Source organism: Jaculus jaculus, chromosome 17 (genome assembly GCF_020740685.1).
Source record: "Jaculus jaculus isolate mJacJac1 chromosome 17, mJacJac1.mat.Y.cur, whole genome shotgun sequence".
NCBI lineage: Eukaryota > Metazoa > Chordata > Mammalia > Rodentia > Dipodidae > Jaculus > Jaculus jaculus.
Window position 1 is genome coordinate 53,389,443 of NC_059118.1, and position 20,917 is coordinate 53,410,359.

At 43.8% G+C, this 20,917-nt stretch overlaps 1 protein-coding gene across 9 annotated transcripts in view; it reads left to right on the forward strand.

Moving 5' to 3' along the window:
* The window catches only part of Atxn1 (ataxin 1), a 467,297-nt gene that overhangs the window by 96,598 nt on the left and 349,782 nt on the right, over nt 1-20,917 (forward strand). For 7 of the 9 annotated variants that reach the window (XM_045136591.1, XM_045136590.1, XM_045136597.1 and 4 more), the window contains one exon: nt 17,504-17,620. The exons of the other annotated variants lie outside the window; for them this stretch is intronic. The gene's annotated coding sequence lies outside the window, so the exon portion shown is untranslated. The remainder of the gene's footprint in view (nt 1-17,503; nt 17,621-20,917) is intronic. 9 annotated transcript variants of the gene reach the window in all.

The following is a 20,917-nucleotide window of genomic DNA, read 5'->3' on the forward strand; positions in this document are numbered from 1 at the left end:
TTCCTCCTGAAAGGGTTTTGAACATGCTGGTGAGTGTTGCTATTGAACTGTGAGTAGCAACAGCCACTTTTTTTGTGTGTGTAATTTTTTTAGTGAAAGAGAAACTGAGAAATTGGCATGCCAGGGCCTCCAACCACTGCAATGGAACTCCAAATGTGTGCACCATCTTGTGCTCATGTGTGACCTGGCACCCTTGCGTCACCTTCTGTGTCCAGCTTATGTGGGATCCGGAGAGTCAAACATGGGTCCCCAGGCTTCACAGGCAAGTGCCTTAACTGCTAAGCCATCTCTCTAGCCATGAGCTGCCTTTGATAAAGTGGTTTAAAGTGAAGTTGTGGCAGGGTACTGATGTTAGAGCTCGGGCAGACAGATAGACATCTGCCCATGCTATTGCTGATCTTAATGTCCTGGCAGTGTAGTTTGGGTTTTTGTATATACAAACTCTTGTCATATTCAGTCATATTTATAGAAAAACATATGTTTTTTGGCCCTTGATGGTTCTTCACAGCAGTTTCACTGTCTTTGTATCGTAACTCTTATTAATTTGAATAGGATTTTCACTTATTTATGCTTAGTAATAACTAAAGACCCTTGGGGATGTTAAAAGGTGCCCCGATCTCTCTTTAATCCATTAGAAATAGGCTATTATCATTGTAGATGTGGTTTGAAGCTATAAAATAACACTTATAAACATTGTGACACACCATAGTTGCTCAATAAAAGTGTCACACAGCAGTTTAATAAATGTTACCTCCAGAAACAAGTTAATTCATTTCATTTTGGGAATAGAAACTTAATTAAGAGTCTAGAATTCCCACCTTATAGTCCTTAAGCCCTCTCCAAGTCTTAGCTCAGACAGCCTCCTCTTGCGAAGTCCTTGGCATTTCTGGAGTTGCTCACAGAGCTGGTCTCTGTGCCCATACTGTCTTCCTGCATGGCCTGTAAGCCTCTTGAGTGCCATCTGTAGCATAGCCTCTTCCTGCCCACGAGGGCCCACAGAGCTCCTTGCCAGGGCATGTGTGCTGCGTGCTGACTGACGTGGAGACGAGGAGAGCATCATGTCATGACCTCAGAGACGGCTTCTCACTTGTTTGAGGTCGAACTTTGAAAGAATTTTCATGAAAGCGAACTTGAGAATACTTACTATATATTTTGTTAGTCATTATGATGTCATTCCATCAAAAATTAGCCACAGTCAATTTATTTTAACCAGGATGGTTTGTAATTACAAATAGTAAGTTCCACGTGTCGCTTCAAATTGAAATATAAAATTGAGTTTTTGGCATGTAGCTGTGATGAGCAGAAACAGTCATTACATATTACTCTGTCAAATTCATATTCATATCTTGTCAGTTTATAGTGAGCCAGAAATTAAAAATAGCATTTGTTTCTGTTTTTATAACTGCCTAAAATTATCCCAAATCATTTTCTTTAGCTTGACTTTTAGTAGCGTTTAAATATATGGCCTTTCAAGCATAATCAGATATATCCATGCAGCTTGGCAATGCTTCTGGTACATACTTCTAAGGTTTTTGTGTGTGGTGTGTGTGGTGTGTGCATGTGCGTGTGTGTTGTCACTTGGGATCAAATCCCTTTCTCACTCATGATCATTTAGGTGTCCTCCATGGTTTTTGGTTTGGGGAATGCCCTTGTTCATAGCTACCTGCTGAGTGCACATTCCCCAGCTCCAGGAGATCCCTGAAAATACAAACAGCACCAATCTGATATATCCAAGTTTTAGGTCTACATACATGCCTATGATAAAGTTTAATTTATAAGCTAGATACAGGAAGAAATTAAGAACAGTAATGACTGATAACATGGAGTAGTTAACAATAATGCGCTCTGATGAAAGCTGTGTAAGTAGCTCTCTCAGGATCTCTCATTGTTCTGTGGATCTTAGCAGTCTCAGTGTAGGATTTCTTTCCCTATGAAGTTGAGAATTTCACCATTTCGCCACCTTGCTGTTTTCTCTCTGGCATATTTGAAGCATCATTTCCCTGGCACCTGGATGGCACAAGACAACATTTCACCTAGCTCCTCAGAATAGCAAGCAACTTAAAACTTAGGAATTGCTTATTTCTGGAACTTTCAATTTAATATTTTTGGATCATCGTTGACCTTGAGTAACTGGAACCATGGAAAATGAAACCAAAGTGGGCACTGCAATACAGAGATCAAATGCCTGTGCATTTAAAAAATAATGTCTGTGTGTGTGATATGCATGCACGTGAGGGTACATGTAAACGGTTCCGTGTGTGTCCATGTATATGGAATCCAGGGTCCATGTGAGGTGTATTCCTCGACGGCTCCCCATCTTTTGAGACAGAGTCTTTGTCTGAACTTAGAGCTCACCAATTTGTCTAGACCAGCTAGCCAGGAAGGCCAAGGGATGGCCTGCCTGCCTCTCCAGAGCTGGGATTACAGCATGCGCTGCACTGACTTTGTGCAGAGATGTTGGAGATGGGTCGGGGCCTTGTGTTTGCAAGACAAGCACTTTACACGATGAGACAGCTCCCCGGCCTCCACACGTGTGTTTTCTGGAGGCAGTTTTGGTCGCATTTTGGAGAATTGATTCAGGACCATATGAATTGGCAGACATCTGGGAGGGAGGCCACAGTGGCTTTGGAGAGGCAGAAAGAGGAAAGATTCCGATGATAAAACCAGGAAACAATTGATAGAAGTTGATGCCAGCTCACTTGGGGGAATTGTTAGAAGGCAGAGGAAGAGGTTCTGGGTGTTTCTAGGTTGGATAACGAAGTGAAGTTGCTGTAAGAGGAACAGGCGTAATAGGGCCATAAAAGCCTCTCTCTCACCAGCTGCCATGGTTCTGTTAATTTTCTTGGCCCTTCCGCTTACCTCTTCTTGGCTGGGAGCCAGAGACACCCTCAACTGGACTGTTGTGGTCTGCCATTCCAAGTTGCTCAGGGGTGAGTATAACAGTACCACGGAGGTGAATTGGGGTAGCAAAGGAAGAGTGTTAGTATAGAGCTGTGCCAATGAATCCAGTGTGAACATCAAGTTAATACCTCTTGCTGATCTCAGAAGTGACCTAGGATTGCTCACTTGGGATCCAGGAGTAATAGGAATAGTTTCGGGGTTCATCCATACATCAGCCCTTTACTTATTAGTGACAGTGACTCGGAAAACTATCTTCTGTGGTACAGCATGCTAAGGGATCTACTAGGATGGAAAAAGTGAACAGCACTTCACACACTGTAATGATTTAGCTGTTGCTCTGAGTAAATATTGAAAACACACTAAATGGCAACCCTCAGGAAGTGTGACTAAGAAGTCAACTTATGCCACACCTCTCCCCCACCTTTGTGGTGGTTGAAAATTTCCACCAAGAACGATGTATGTAAAAAGAAAAAAAAATGGTAAAATGAGGACGTTAGGACTCAGGAAGGCAACTGTTGTACCTGAGTCTGTGAGGGAGCCTCCAGGTGAGAGATGGCCACTTAGGATGGAAAGTGACCACAGTCATTAGATATGGGCTATCAGAGCTTCTCTACTTTCTAACTGTCTACACAAGTTTGATGTGTGCCACAATCTGCTCTGAGCCATGGCTTCTTTGCAAGCCCTTAACTTACTTAGTTTGAGAGAAAGGTGGATTTTGGAAAACAAAATCACTCCTAAATCTGACATACTCCATCTGGGTTATTACTGCTCAGTGTATACTCAACCATTTGATTAAAAAAATAAAGTAGCATGATTTTCCAAAGAGCGTTTATAAAGCCAAGAAAATGAGGTAGATCCTGGCTCCCGTTTCCTATAGTTTGTGGTCCAAAGGATAATATTCATTAAAAAGCTCCATGTTAGTGTCATTCCTGTGAAAAGCAGAAAACTCGAGCAAGACATGAACTGTAGGTAACAGGGCATTAAGGATCCGTGAGTATTTAGAATGGGCAAGACATTAGCAGTAGATTGTGGAGATACACCCCAAATCCATATTCCTTTTGCCAAGCTTCAGTACACTGTCCTATTTTTTTTTTTTTTTCGAGGTAGGGTCTCACTCTGGCCCAGGCTGACCTGGAATTCACTATGGAGTCTCAGGGTGGCCTCAAACTCAGGGTGATCCTCCTACCTCTGCCTCCCGAGTGCTGGGATTAAAGGCGTGTGCGACCACGCCCAGCTTCCTATTTTGTTCTAACATTAGCTCATAGGAAAAATAATTCTGCTTTATGGGAATGTCATAAATATGGCATGAAATATGTAATGATACTGCTACATAGGATGCTGGTCTCTTGAGTTTTGACTAAAACATCTAGGTGAATCACACTGCTGATCCCGTTTAACTATAGGACTGAAGGGATGTGTGTATGTGGTATGTATGTGTGTGTGGTATGTGTGTGTAGTACACACCCGTGTGTGTGTAGCACATGTGCTGTGTGTGTGCAAGCAGAGGTCAGGGCAGACCATTGGGCATCCTCCTCTCTCACTCTTCCACCTTGTTTCCTTGAGGTAGAGTCTCTCACTGAATCTGGAGCTGTGGTTTGTCAGTCACATTGGCTGACCGAGGAATTCCAGTGATTATCCTGTGTCTGCCTCAGGACTAGGGTCACAGATAAGCATGGACACATCGGGCTTTTTATGTGGGTGTGGAGATGGAACTCAGACCCTGTCAAGTCCTCTCAGGACCTCACGTCTCACGCTGCAAGTGCTGTTACCCGCTGAGCTCTTTCCCAGACCCAGAAAGAAGTTAGAAAGAAACCCAAGGAGCTGGAGAGATTGCTTAGTGGTTCAATACACGTGCTTGCAAAGACTGACAGCCCTGTTTTCATCCCCCAGTATCCATGCATCTGGAATTTTTTTTTTTTGAGGCAAGCCCAACTGACTGCATTTTTTTAATGTGAGAGTCAAAGAGAGAGGGAGCGAGACAGAGTGAGAGAGAATTGGTATCCCAGGGCCCTCAGCCACTGTAACCGCACACCAGACACATGTGCCCCCTTGTGTGCATGTGCGACCTTGTGTGCTTGCTTCACAGTGTGTCTGGCTTACGTGGGACCTGGAAGGTTGACCATAAGCCCTTAGGCTTCTCAAGCAAGTGCCTCAGGTGCTAAGCCACTCTCCACCCTACATCTGGAATTTATTTGCAGTGGCCAAAGGTTCTGGTATGCTTGTAAATAGATACAAAATATGTGCATCTCTCTGCTTGTAAATAAATAAAAAATATGTCAAGAAGAAAAAAAAAAGAAAATCCTCATAAAAATAGGTCATTGTTGTTTTCTCATCTTCTTCCTCCTCCTCTGGTTCTTCATCTTCTGGCTTCTCCTCCTCTCCTAGCTCCTCCCGTGAATGTGGCTCCTCCTCCCTCCGGCGCCTCCCCTTCCTCTGACTCTTCATCTGCTCACCCCTCCTATTCCTCTTCTCCGTAGAACACAGGACCTCACGCGTGGTCAGGCACATGTTCTACCACTTACCTGCACCCAGCCACCATGCCTGTATTCTCCATACTCAGCCAATTCTAGAGAAATGGGAGTAAGCATGGTGCTTTATGTTCAGTACTGGAAGAAATCACACTATGAGAGATTGTCCAGAAATTGTCAGTAATAATTCCAAAGATGAGATTCACAAAATACTAGGCAGACAGTCCTCAGGTGAGGCCATGTTCATGGGTCCCTGCAGAGAGGCACTGGAAGGAAAATGTCTGGAGCTAGACATTGAGCAGTAATTACGAATAATCTAGAAGCTATGCTGTGGGTTTCCAATGCTGTGGACTAGCAGGAAGAAAGCTGTCCAAGGAGAGAAGAGATGATGGACAAGGGGCCTGAGGTGACCAGTGAGTAGCCCCACCAAGCTGAAGAGAAGGACGCCTGTCAGTGACTAGCATCTCTGCTGACCCTCCTCCATAAATGTGCTTTCAGAAGGAGAGATGGGGGTTCTGGGGAGATGCCTTAGTGGTTAAGGCACTTGCTGGCGAAGCCTAAGGACCCATGTTCAATTCTCCAGATCCCATATAAGCAGATGCACAAAGGTGAGGCAAATCCAAGGTTGCAAATGCCCACTAGTTGATGCAAGAGTCTGGAGTACCATTGCAGTGGCCGTGGTCCTGGTACACCAGTTCTTTCTCTCTCTCGCTCTCTAAAATAAGAAGATGAAAATAAAAAGGATAGATGGGGATGTGGCTGATGTGCCTTGAGTCATATTGCTGGGCCGTCATCATCAGCGCACTATCCTCAGACCCTTGGAGAATCAAAAGATTTAACTTCACAGCCTCCAGCAGATGAGGCATTTGAGTGAGACTGCTCTTTCCAAGTGAAAACCAGTGAGCTTTGGGAGGCAAAAGAATGCATGGTGATCTATATAGGTTAGGGTGGGCTCTGAGTCAGCTCTCCTAAGATGATCTCTTCCTCACTGTGAAAAAGTAACATGAAGAAGATAGTTCATGATTTGGAATGACTGCCAGAGGAAGCATCGGGTCAACTAGTCATTGTTTAAGGAGAGGCAGCCTAAAACACTGAGGTTCTGATGTCAGACACATGATTGCTGGAGTATGAACGCATCACTTACTGCTTTTCAGTTCTCTGGGGAGCTACTTTGTGCTTCTAGTTCTTCATTTATTAGAAAGAGGGTAACGAAGTGTGTACCACCTAAGACGGTTCTAAGGCTAAAGAGGCATAAAGTTCGTTGTAGCATAATGCCCAGGGTGGTCTATGAGTTCTTACCTGTGTAGATTGACACCCAGAGATGAAGTGCTCTGGGCAGCTCACATGCTTTCTTCATGAACTGACTCTTTTTTCTTTTTCATTCTTTTCGGTTTATTTGAGATAGGATCTTGTTTTAGCCCAGGCGGACCTGGATCTCACTGCAGCTCCTGGCTAGCCTCAATTCATAGCAATCCTCCTGCCTGTGCCTCCCAAGTGCTGGGATTAAAGGCATGTGCCACCATGCACAGAATTTTTATTTTATTTTTAAAAAGAGTTTATTTTTTATATGAGTGAGAGAGAGAAAGAGAGAGAGAGAGAGAGAGAGAGAGAAAGGGAAAGAGAATATGAGAATGAGTTTACTAGGACCTCCAGCCACTGAAAACAGACTTCAAACTCACGTGGCACCTTGTGCATCTGGCTTATGTGGGTACTGGGTGAATCAAACCTGGGTCCTGTGGTTTTTCAGGCAAGTGCTTTAACTGCTAAACCATCTTTCCAGCCCCTTCTTTGTTTATTTGTTTGTTTGTTTCTTTCTTTCTCTTTGTGAGAAGGGGGGCATTATGAACTGACTTTGGAAAGAGTTCTTTCTCTTTAGTTTTAACCAAGCCTGATGATATCACTAGAGCCTAGAGTGGAAGAAGGAGTTTGCCAAAGGAAAATGTAGCACGGCACTTTGCCACCCTCCTTTCTGCAAGGACACCAGTCAGTAGGTGTTCTCTGCCATGCCAGCTCCTTTCTCCTGGTCTCCCGATGCATATCGTGGCTGTGGTCAGCGTGAATAAATGGCTCTTGTTAAGTTGGTTCTAGTGACCTCTAGGAACTAACAGACTTACAGAGGCCAAGGAGTAGAAATAGGCACTGGACTCAGTGCCTTTACTTGTTGGAAGGGTCTGTTGGGTTGAGAAAGTGAGCCACTTCCATGGTTCTCTCTGAGAACATCCAAGGTGGTTTGTATAAGGTAAAACTATTTTCTGTAATAAAATTACTCATTCCCCTCCTCTTAGGGATGTCGTCTCAGAGCCTTATGTCTAGTATTATTTTATAATGAAATCTGTCAGGTTTGCAACTGCATATCAGTGAACCAACAATTTTCCAAATGACCAGTGCACTGTGTTATAAAATCATGCATGGTCAAAGATCCAACCAAAAGTCAAGGTATGATGAATTTTAATATTTAAAAGCCACAAGAATGCATTAATATGCTTCAGATTCTACACCACTGACCTGGAAGAGGCTTCCGTGGTGAAGCTTGGGTGTCATACACACGAATGCCCGTAACTAGCTGCAGATGGAGACGGGCTTTCTGAGGTGCTTCAGCCAAACAATGTATGACAGCAAATTGAGTTCAGACAAGTGAGACTCTTAACTTTTATTCCTTTTTCCCCAAGAGTTTGAAATCAAAACCCAGGGCTTCATTCATGCTAGGTAAATGCTGTATGTCTGAGCTACGTCCCCAGCCATGAACATAACCATTTTCTATTAAGCCAAAAATTGAAAAATTTATACAAATTCAAACCAATATCATTCTAACTTCTTTGTTCTGAAAAAAAAATTATAATGACCTTTTATAAGCACTTAGCTCCATAACATTTAGCATTTAACTAGATTCAACTCCCAACACCAAAAAAGGGAATAATACATGTTTTAAATTCTGCTTTTCTAATGCAGTACATACATAATTTATCTACGCAAAAAATCCTCTGTGTCCTCCATACATCTGGGGAATATGAAGAGGTCTTCACATTACAGTGCTTGCTTAGCCTGTGCAGAGGCTTGGGCTCAATTCTGGTAATACGTGTTAACACACGCTCCACATGCAAGGATTTAAGATCACGAGTTCAAACCTCTGGCCTCAGCTGGCTGAGCAGTTTGAACTTTGTAGCAGTAGCAGTAGGAACTCCTGTTTTTCTGGTCAGTTCCTTCAGCGTGCTCCCTAGCCTTTTTGCCCCTTTTTAGCACAGCAGATCGTAGCATCCCTCTGGGCTGGTGTATGATGTACGCTCCCCTTTCCCTACTTTCAGATGCGGAGGTAACATGTGTTATATATAATGTATTTGCAAGCAGAGAGAAAACGTGAGAGAAGGAGAATGGACGTACCAGGGCCTCTAGCCTCTGCAAACGCGCGTGCTACTCTGTGCATCTGGTTTGCATGGGTACTGGGGAACTGAACCTGGGTTGTTAGGCTTTACAGTAAAGTGGCTTAATTGCTGAGCCATCTTTATACCCCCTCAGTTACTTTGCTTTAAACCAGCACCTTATTTGAAGACTATAGACATTTACCAAATAACTTGATTGACTTTCTCTAAAGTCAAGAAAAAAATGATGCCCCCCCACACCATCGTAGTTTACCATTCTGTTGTTATTTTCCAAAGCTGTTTCTACTTACATTTTCAGACTCACATGTCCTGAAAATTCTGTTTTAGACATTTTGTGTGCTAATTAGTAGCATATGCTTCTTATGTCATAAGACAAAGTAATTTTCTCCTTATACAAACTGTCCAAATTGTAGGTTAAGTGGTAGCAGCCTAGCTGCTTCAGCTATTACTTCTGTTTGATATTTTTAGATGGCAAAAAGAAAGTTGGTGACACAGCACACACTTATAAAACACAGTCGCTTTTCGTAATAGAAAGATTTGTAAATGGAAATGAGTTTGACTCTTTTCATGACTTTTTTTTTCCAGTTGTCTACTTTCCACTAGTGGTGAGTACAACCCTAACATTAAAACCCCAGAAAAGTACATATGACATTTTGTTCCTAGGTGTCAGAAAAGATTTGGTCCCAGGACCACTACAGGTATTAAAATCCCAGAAGCCCACGTTCCTTATATAAAATGGCTAAAATGGTGTGGTTATTTGCATGTGACCTACGAACTTCCTTCCCTACACTTCAGGTCATCTTTAGCTTGCTTGTAATGCCTACTGCGATGGGCATGCAGTGTAATGGGCTGGGCTACCTTGTTTCTGGAATAATGACATGAAAAGGTCTACACAGGTTCAGTATAGACACGGATTTTTCCCTCACTGTTTGTGATCCTGTATTGGTTGAATCCATATGTCCAGAGTGCAAGGATGTTGGACTGAATTCTGCCTGTGTTGATAAAAAAAATGATGTTTCTAACTGCTACAAGATGGGCATTACCCCACTGGGCAATGAGAATGCTACTGCCTTTAACCAGAAACAGTTTCTTGCTGCCACAGTGCCATTCTGAATTTGTATCTAGGCAGAAGAGTAGAGATAATTTCTCTCGCCCTCTGTGTTTCACCTGTCTGGGTCAGGGGAACAATGGAAACATCTCAATTTATAATAACTAGAGGGGCAATAGTCGTTACTTTTTATAAAATTCAAAGGCTTAAAAAGTTTGGTCTTTCTGGTTCCTACTGAAAAATTTAATGGTGTCTAAATCCTTAGTGGCTTTTCTATTGCCAACTGAAAATCTATTTTCTGTCATTATTTTGAAAAAGTCTTAACAAACCACTGAGAGCATTTAGTATTTGTCCTTTTCCTTACCATTGAGTACTGAGGTCCCCCTGATCCACGATTTTATCCTTTGCAGTCTAAGATAACAGTCAGCAGAGAACCAAAAATATTAAATAAAAAATGCATAAGTTTTCAACAGCTTTTCTTGTAGTGTGTTGCTTTAATTGTTTGATTACATTGTTGGTTATTGCTTACCTCTAGTTGTGCCTAATTCATAAGTTAAAGCTCAATATAGGTGCTTATATGGAAGAAGAGAGAGTACGTGTGGGGCTCAGTACGTTGTCTGCGCTCAGGTCTACACTGGGGGTCTCGAGACGTGGTCCCTGCAGATAAGCACGACTTCTGTTATTTAAAGGAGAGCTTTTAACATGCATACGACAGTTAATCTATAGGAATGAATATTAGAGCATTGCAAACTGGCCTGGAAATTGTCTAATAGCTGCATCAGGGGAACTAAACCGGCAGAGGTTCAAGAGCCAGGCTGAGGGTCCCCTTCAGTAGCCAGCGGCCTCCTCTTTGTTCTGTGACAGATGTGGATGGTCTGGGGGTATCCAAGTCGAAACTGAGGAGCGCTGTGGAAGACTTCTAGATGCACACAGCCCAGCCCTTCTGTCAGCGACATGTTGCCAGCATTTTCTGTAGTGAAAAGTCAGACTTGGAGCATGTGCGTTCTGAGAAGGAGATAAGACTATCTTCTGCCGGCCGCGGCTGGTGCAGAGCTCCGCTGCCTTCCCCAAACAGCGCCGTAAACGTCAGTCTTGGGAGACATTTCACATTCAATCCACAGCACCCCACCTCGAAAATGGCTATGCTCCATTTTTAAAGAACATCAGTAAACCCGTCTACCCTTGAGGGATTAAGTGTCACCATGATGTGAATGCCAAAAGGTGGATTACTGAGGACCCCTTGGAAGCTGCCTGTGACAGTAGCTAGGCTGGGATTCTGATACCCCATCCGCATGGGTCTGTAAATTCTAAATGGATGTGTCATCGGTCTCTCACTCCTGCTTCTCCCCCAGGCTTTCCCACCTCGCTGACTGCTGGCTCCATTCCTGGAGATGACCGTGTGATGCACTTGGGAGAATCCCTGTCTCTTTTGTTCCTGTGACTCAACTTGTCAGATTGCCTTTTGCAAACACACTAAAATCTTAACCAGCTCTGAACGCAGGATCGCATGTGCTCGGCCACCGCAATGCCGCTCAGCTACCTCCCCAGCGCGCTCATCTGTACAGTTTCCATTGGTGACGGTGTCTCGTTAAGTTGCCAAGGCAGCCCTCTTGTCTCAGCCTTCTGAGTAGCTGGAAAGACAGGCCTGGCTCTCCCCTGGGTCTGGGTGGTAGCTTGAGTGGCTCTGCTTTCCCTTTTGTCCCTTTGTGTCGGCTCTTCATGCATGACACCAAATGACCCTTCAAACATAACGCAAGTCTTGATACCACTCCATTCAAAAGTATCTGGTATCTTAGAACCACTTAAAGTCAGTGATGCTTTATAAGGACTATAAAATTATTTATCTGTATTTTACTTTTTGAAATGTATGATATGTATATATGTATATGTGTATATATATATATATATATATATATATATATATATATATATATATATATATATATGGAGAAGGCATCTGTGTCAAAACATGTACTTGCATGGTAAACTAGAGTTCATTTACTTTTATTTTATTTTTTGAAACAAGGTTTCACTATGTAGCCCACACTCATGATCCTTCTTCCAAGAACTAGGATCATAGGCCTCTGACACCATATGATCTGTCTCCTTCCAAACTAAAAGCCCATTTCCCAGTAGCATTTATTGAATGGAAAACCCATTCTCCACTGAAGGGTATCCTGTCATTCATTTGAGACTCCTCCTGTGCAGTGTGTGTCTAATTGTTAATTTTTAGAACAAAGGTTCAGTTAATAGGTCAAGTCGATCATAGAAGACATCGCCGTACTTGTGGAGACTTTATTTGAATTGGAATATTTAAACATATGTAACAATAACCTGAATTATGATTGGGAATTCATTACTGGGAATATTTATGTAATTTCCTTTATTTGATATATTAGGAAGGAATTCTGCTTTGGAAGCCCTAACTTACGTTGTAAAATCCATTGAGGGGCTTGGAAGATGGGTCAGCAGATAAAATGCTTGCCTGCAAAGATCTGGGTTCGATTCCCCGGTACCCATATAAAGCCAGATGCACAAAAAATCACAAGCATCAGCATTGTTTGCATTAGCTAGAGGCCCTGGCTTGCCCATTCTCATTAATCTTCTCTCCCCCACCCTCTCTCCTTTCTGTCTCTCTGCTTGCAAATAAATAAATAAAAATAGTTTTTTTTTAAAGAAGAAAAATCTATTGAGCTATGAAACTTAGCCTGACATTCCAATCTTACAGGTGCAAAGTTGCTGTTCTCGAGGTATGTTATTTAAGTGGCATACTGTATTTTGTTGCTTATGACTGCCCAGAAAATTCCCACCAAAATTCCTACAAACTCTGACAACATGTTGGGATACCCTTGGGAGTGAAGTCAGTTTGTGTGGGGTTACCAGTCACATATGCAGTCATGCCTGTCAGAGTTCCAGGCCCTGGCTCATTTTTCTGATTTTAGATGCCCTGACTTTATTATTTTGCTGTTGTTTATTCGATTGTGAGACATGGTCTCTTGTTTCACAGGCTGGCTTTGAACCCACTATGTGATGGAGAATGATCTTGAACTTCCGATCCTCCTGCGTCCATCTCTCTAGTGCTTGGATTACAAGCACGCACAATTATGCTCAGTTGTTGTGCTGCTAAGATTGACCCTAAAGCGTTCTACCAACTGAACCACGTCCCTGGTCCTCTTCTTTGCATGTATGACAACCCCCACAGACAATCAATGTTAGGCACGTCAAAAGATTAAAAGTCTAGCCAGCATTGTTAGCTATTAGCAGAATTGGTGAAGGGTTTGCTGAACAGAGGATATTGTACTTCCTTTCGTTACAGCTGGGCTTAGTCACTCAGTAGTAGACTCTTTGCCTATCACGCACCCTGGTAGAGCATTTGCCTGGCATCTCTAACACTACAAAACAAAGCACCTCGTTTTCCCCTCCCCCTCCCGCCCAGGGTGTGTGTGTATCTGTGTCTGTGTGTTTGTGTGAATGTTCACAAGTGTGGAGGTCAGAGGACAACTTTGGCCTATTCATACACTCCTTCTGCCTTATTTGAGAGGATCTCTTCTTTTTGTTGTCACTGGGAAGGCCAGAGTGGCTGGCCCATGAACCTTGGGGTGCTCTTGACGCTGCCTCCTGTTGCCTTAGCTGTGACGGAATTACACACATTTTTGCAACCTGCTCTATGCTGATACTTAGGACCCTGGGTCTAGTTGGCAGGCGTGTAGAGCAAGTGCCTTTAAGTCACCACGCCAAGTCCCAGCCCTGCGTGACTGCTCTCTTCCTTTGTGGATACGGTGCTGGGATGAAACCACCGGCTCTGATGTGCTGTCAACATGCATGTGACCGCTGAGCCACAATTCCAGTACTGGCTTAAAGAGACATGTCTTGCTCAAAAAGACATGTGTAGAATTTTCCGTGGCTTTCTTTTTGTTTCATTTGCTTTCTTCCTTTTTGGCTTTTGAAACAGTGTTTTGCTGTGTGGCTCTCATGAGCCTAGGACTCCGTAGCTAAGGAAGGTCTCAGAGTTGCAGCAATCCTCCTGCCTTAGCCTCTGAAGTGATGGCTGAGATCACAGATGTGTGTCGCCATCCTCAGCTAGTGGTTTGCTTTTGGTAACAATTGCCCCATGCCTCTTGCAGTGTGTAGGGCTTTGGCTACAAATCGCAAAATGAATCACTTCCGACTGCACATCGACAGACCTACCCACTTTTACAGAGATAAGTAAAAATGGGAGTTCCTGTTATTTGGATGGTCTCTCTCTCTCTCTCTCTCTCTCTCTCTCTCTCTCTCTCACCCTCTCCCTCCCTCCTTCCCTCCCTCCAAATAGTATCAGCCTTGCTTCTCTAGTCCCTGGGGATTGGCAGCCTGTGAAGGCTTTGAGGTGTCTGTGCAGTCATTCTGTTCCTCCAAGTGACAATAATGCAGTCTGGAAGAGATAGCTTTCTTTAGGGCAAAACAAATCAGAACAAGAAGAAGGCTCTGGGTAGAAGTGCTGGGCTCCCACGGAGCTTTTTGATTTAAAATCATGTTACATAATATTTAGTGATTTTTAGTGTCCATTAAAATGAAAGTGGCTGGAGCTGGGGAGATGGCCCAATCAAAGCAGTGCTTGTTACACAAACAAGAGGTCTTGAGTTTGAATCCACGCCCCCCTGTAAGTGGTGGGGGATGTGGCCCCCTGCCTGTAATCCCAGTAGAAAGAAGGTTGAGACAGGAATATCCAGTGTAAGGTGCTAGCTAGACGAGCAGGCTGAGCTCTGGGTTTAAGCAAGAGACTCTTGGTTGGGATAGACACACACGCTGCATATAATATGTGCATGCATGTACATGTGCCCCCCCCCCCCAAACACCAAGTTAAAAGGAGCTATAGGGGTAGCTCTGTGGGTAAAGGGCTTGCCTAGCAAATACGAGGTCTGAGTTCAGTCTCTATAGTGCTAGGCATGGTGGTGCTCTTTGTAATTCCAGAGCTGGGCAGGTCGAGACAGAAGGATGCCTGGGTCATGTTGGGTAGCTAGTCTAGCCTAATTGGAATTGGTTAGGTCCAAACCAATAAGAGACCCTGTCTCAGAAAGAGAGTGAGGATGTTCTAGGGATGACACATGAACTTCTCCTCTGCCACCAACATGAACATACACATATATTCACCTCCACAGTACATCCACACATATGAATACACACGTATGCACACATACATAGACATACACACAAAACAACCAAAGAGAACCAAGGATGGTGGTGCATGCCTCTAATCCTATCACATAGGAAATAGACGATGCTACATAGGGAGACTAAGACCATCCTGTCTCCAAAGCAAGACTGTGTCTCAAAATAAGATAACATAAAATTTGAGAGTCAGCCGTAGGTGATTCATCTTAGTGCAACTCTCGGTCTAATGAAAACACTCATTAACTTGTTCTGTTCCTTTAAGAGCTAGGTAGTCTTCCCTGGGCCAGCAGGTTCATTTGCAGAAGCTAAGTAAGATGACAAAGACCTCTTCCAATTCTAAATTGCCCAGGTATAAACTGGTGACAACTAAGGGAAATGCGAGAAGAGAAAAAAACTTGACCCCAGTCACATGTCCCGAGACTTCTGCAGCCCGCTCTCCGAGTTTGGCTACAGGTCCCCTCTTCTCTCCACATTCTCGAATCACCGTGCTTCTGTTAGACATCTGAATGGGATCAGACTCGCAGTTCATGAAAACAACTCAGGAGACTAGTATAATCCTTACAACCTCACTTTCTCTGAGTAGGCACAGTATCCAGGAAATACTAATTTTTTGAAGTCATTGCCTTTTTTTCCCTCTCTCTCTGTCTCTCTTTTTTTTTTCTTTTGTTGTTAGTTACTTTTCCAACTAGACTGAGTGATCATGCCATTGAACCCAGCTCACTGATTTAAATAGGAAGCAACACTCACATGTTTTCTGCTTCTCAACAGTTTGAAGTGTCTACATAAATTTAACCATAGAAACGCACCTCCCCAGAATTAATCCTAGAAAATGTTGACTTTTTTTATAAAGGACGATCACGGGAAGTCTTTCAAAGAGCTAATTGTCTGCACTGTGACCCGTCTAGCAAGTTTGGCATCTCTTACAAGTGGGTCACATGAATGTTACCACACCAGGACCATACGACATTTGTAGAGAGCCTAGAATCATAGCTATTGTTACTGGACACTTAGGTTCATGATTACTGCCTCAGTTTCCCTGTGGTCTAGAGAATTGAAATAGAAATAGGTAGAGGAAAGTGCATTTATTTATAGTTTGGCTAATTGGGGCCAGGGAAAGTCCAGTTTCTTTTCTGATGTGTCTGTGGTCGTCTTACAGCTTACAGAAAGCCCTGAGACATAGATCATAGGGAAATGAAGCTGTGAGACGAGTCAAGGGGTCCTTTCACGAAGGGAAGGAGAACTGGGCTCTCATGGTGTCTCCTCTGTGTTGCAGAGACAAGCTTTTATTCCAGCCCCAGTCGGAGTAAATAAGGTCTTTAAAATCCTTCTGGTTTTCATTCTTTTCCTCCGTTATCTTCAGAATCTTTTTTCCACCCACCATTCTCAGCAGAGGATCAAAATTGGGGTGTGATGTGGCCGCAGTGCTCACAAGTGGAAGGTAGTCTTCCAGTGGCCTTTCAGAATAAACAGGGAAGAGCTTAGAAAAGGCTACAAAAGGATGCAGATGTCTTCTGAAAACTTTCAAGCTTTCAAAAGGCCAAACAAACAAACAAACAAAAAATAAGGTGGATGTGACCAAGAATCAGAAGAAACTCCAACCTCAGCCTGTGCCAAGTGAGCCTTGAAGGCTGCCAAGGCAGAGGAAGCCTTTCCAAAAAGACCTGGTTGCAGGCAGCCCTGGCGTGCAGGCTGCGTCAGCTGCTCGAGTGGGGGAGGCAAGGCATGCGTATCTTTACCGTTCATTTCATGGCCAGTGTGCGAAGTAACTACGGCTTTCCAGCTGGGGAGGAAAAGAGGTGAACCACGATTGTCTCGAGGCAGACTGGGGAAGCCCATCAATTACCTGTTCGTAATGAAGAATGGAAATTTCTTCTCTCTTATATGCACTGGCTTTATTTATTTATTTATTTATTAGTGTTGTTCTATTTTTGCTGTATCTTAACAGCCCTATATTAAAAAATAAATATTTGCTTAATCAACTTGAACCTTTTTCTCTCTCTCTCTCTTTTTCTTTCTCTTTCTCTCAGATAGGGTCTCTTAACATAGACTGTGTAGCCAAGACCAGTCTTGAACTTGCCTGGAGCGCTGCTGTTCCAGGCATTGCCTGCCTGCTCCTGGCAGTCTGAGTCCTTAATGGGTGTGAGATGAATGATGGGAATGAGAAGAATTTTTTTTTTTTTGAAGCAACATTTTCTCCATTGTCTATCTTTGACACCTGGAAGCCGTACATAGTCTTTAATCATTCAAGCATAATGAATTCTCTACTTCCTTTATTCATTTGGTAAAATGCAAATTTTGCAAGCACATTTTTACTGGGCCATAAGCTTAAGTGTGTACTGTCTGTGTTGGCGTGGTTATTCTCTCTCTCTCTTTCCTCCTTTCTTGTTTTAGAATATCATGTCAGTAAGATGTGAGATGTATGATGGCTTCCCTGGGGTATCTAACGTGCTGGCTGAGGTTATGAGACCTTCACGTGAGGAAGCCAGGGACTTCCCCTGCAGATCCTCTCACTGCTTGAGATGGCACTTCTCCTTCTGACTTGATGCCTTGTCCTGCAGCACGCCGAGCCTGTGACCGCGTCTCTGAAGCTTCGGCAAGAGTTCTCTTGCGGGCCATGAGCAGGACAGAGAGGACCCTGCCCTGCACTGGAGAGCTGGCTAAACCAGTGGTTTTTGGTAAGTTATGTGATGGAGATGGCATTTCGTCGTTTTAAATTTCATGTGGCGATATTTATTTAGTGTTCCAGAATGTCTTACTGAATATGATGTGTGGCTGTTTGTTTCTACGGCTCAAGTTACAAAATGTTTTTGGACATGTTTTAATGACGATGGAGCCAGGAAAGTAGCCATATGCACTTAGTATGTTCATTTCTGAAATTAGGGGATTTGCAGCAAAGCAAAGCAAAGCAAAAAAAAATCAAAACATTCAAAAACTAACTTTGACAGGGCTGGAGAAATGGCTTAGTGGTTAGGGTGTTTGCCAACAAAGCCAAAGGATCCTGGTTCAACTCTCCAGGGCCCACATAAGCCAGATGCACAAGGGACACACACATCTGGAGTTTGTTTGCAGTGGCTGGAGGCCCTGGCTCTCTCTCTCTCTCTCTCTCTCTCTCTCTCTCTCTCTGCCACTTTTTCTCTTTCTGCCTCTTTCTCTTTCTCAGATCAATAAATAAAATATTTTTTAAAAATGAACTTTGACGGCAAAAACACAAATGTCCCAACAGCTATAGAAACAAACAGTGAGTAAGTGGTGACTTCTATATGTTCCAGTTTCGCTGAAGGCATGGGCGGTCAATCCCTCACACAAATAGGGAGCCCTCTAATGATACTCTTGTGACTCTGCATTAGGGCGGACAACACGCAAGTCACCAGATCTGGCAATTAATGCTTGCTGAGTAATTTTGTTTTGTAATGTGTGTGCCTGTATGCATGTGTGTTCATGGACATGTGGGTGTGCATGCGTGTGCAGAGGATAGAAGCAGACATCATCCTCGGGAACTCCATCTACCTCTTCTGAGAAAGGGTCTCTTGTTGGCCTGGAGGTCACCCACCAGGGTAGAGTGGCTGGCCAGTGGGCCTCTGAGTCCTTCTGGCTCTGCCTCCTCTGTGCTGGGTTGATGGACATCTGCCACCGTGTCTGACATTTATGTGGCCTGTGGAGAATAAACCAAGGCCCTCACATTTGCCATGCTTGCACAATAAACGCTTTTATCAGCTGAGCCATTCCCCAGCCCTTGAACCACTTTAAAATAAATGGGGGACAGTGTGGTCATTTGATACTAGTATCGTATGTGATGATCAGATGAGTGTCACTGGCATTTCCATTTTAAATTGGATTCGTTGGTAACCTTCTAGCACCTCTTTTTAATTCTATATAAAATATGTAATGGAGGATTGGGAAGTACAATGACCCTGCTGTGTGACAGAACACTAGAACTTTCTTGTTTACTGAGTTTCCTGAACGACATCTTGGTCTGGGAGTTGCAAATCAGACAGCTCAACTTTAAATGAATGATTTTTTTAAAAGTTCCAAATTATACACTGAATTTATGTGAACCATCAAGCATTTTTTTTTTCTTAGCTTCATCCATGATACGCCCTAGAAACTGACTTTTTAAATGCCAGCCCGCCTATTGTGATGACCTTGGGGAACTTGCCACTTGAAATTATTCATCTGCCAAAATAAAGTATGTGTTTGAAAGACCTCTTACAAATTTAAAATTCATTGACCTATAATGATATTAATTAAACAATTATATCCTTTAACTTTGTCCAGCAGAATTTACTGTGTACCTGAGGCAAACCATCATTGACAGAGGGGTTCACTATGCCATCTACTGTGGAGGCAAGGGGCCATTCCTTGGGGAGTTCTTTTCTCCACTGGCACCCATCTTGAGAGCCAGTTTTTTGGTGAAGCAGAACTTTCAGAATCTGTGGTTAATCACTTATTCCATTGCAACACTAAGAAAATGTGGCAATATCCTTTAAGAATATTATATTCAAATAAGCAAGGCGGGCTTCTTTGGAACGCTAGCCCATTTGTTTCTCCGTCGAGGACCTAGCTGGTTGTCACTGTGTTGCAGATTGTGTGACAGCCCTTACCCCACAGAGCCCCAAACTTTGTTTTACATTGAGCATAATTTTTTATTTTTCCTTCTTATCAACTTCTCCTTTCCAAAAGTGAGCTGTGATAATGCTTTAAACGATGTTCAGATGTCATTCTTGTTAGCAGCTGGCTGTCTGCCTTAGCGTGGTGCATTATTTGGGTTTCATAACAGCATTTTTTCTCTCTTACAAATGTTAACTTATGAAGTGCAGGAAACCACATGAATGTGGCAGCGTGAAACTGCAGACACAGCGTTATGTGGACATGCGCTTTTACAACATTCCTAGAGAGTGGCCTACCTGTGTGCTGGGGATCTTTAGCCCACGTCCTCGTCCCCATGGACACTGTGTGCTAGGCCTGGTTCTCATGGTGGGTCACAAGATCTGTTCAGGACATCTGCTGGGGTTCCCTGTATCCAAGGCTCCACGACCAGGAAGCCCAGTTATATTCACATAGTCTTCCCTGAGACCTCAAAACTTTACGGAGTGGTTCCTGTGTGTGTGCGTGCCCATGTATATACATGATCACAGAGGGCTTAAGACAACATGCTGTGTTGTTCTTCAGACATTACTCACCATTTTGGAGCTCATCAATGAGGCTACACTACATAGCTGGTAAGAGCCAGGAATCCTCCTGTCTCTGCCTCCCCAGTGCTGGGATTAGAGGCGTGCACCACCATGCCAGGCTTATTTTACATGGGTTTTGGGGATCAAAGTCAGATCCTTATCCTTGCAAGACAAGCAAGTTGTTGACTGAGCCATGTCCCGGACCCTAAGTGGGTCTTCTCACTAACCATCGCTGTAACACTCACAAGCCTGGCTGCGTTTACCAGCACCCCACTTGGGCTGCGCAGTGCTCAGCACAGGAATGGGATCCCACAGCTAGTTCTCAACGGTGGTCTCACCTCAGGCACTCCTGCACACTGGCCGGCCTCCTTTGCTCATTAAAGCTGCAAACTCAAGTGACACCAGGCTTGATCTGGGGATGGGGATAAGGGAGGACAGCTTAGGAGATACAGGCCAGGTGACTGTGCACGTTGAGGTTTGCAAACTAGCTGAGACTAATTCTACCTCTGCCTCCTCCCCGGCAGCCGAGGGTGCAGGACTGAGCACATGACTGGTGCCCAGGAAATGGTTGGTGACCTAGAGAGTGCAGTCACTGTTCGAATGCCCAGCTTCTGGGGGATGTGCAGTCAGTGTTGTCTCTGAACTCAAACCCAGCTGGGGGCTGGGGAATTGCTCGTTTGTTAAAGTGCTTGTTGCATGAGCCTAACACCAGACTTCAGGTCTCCAGCACCCACGTGCAGGCTGAATGTGCCAGTGTGTACCCATAATGCCAGCTTTGGGGAGACATTTGGGGAGAGGTCC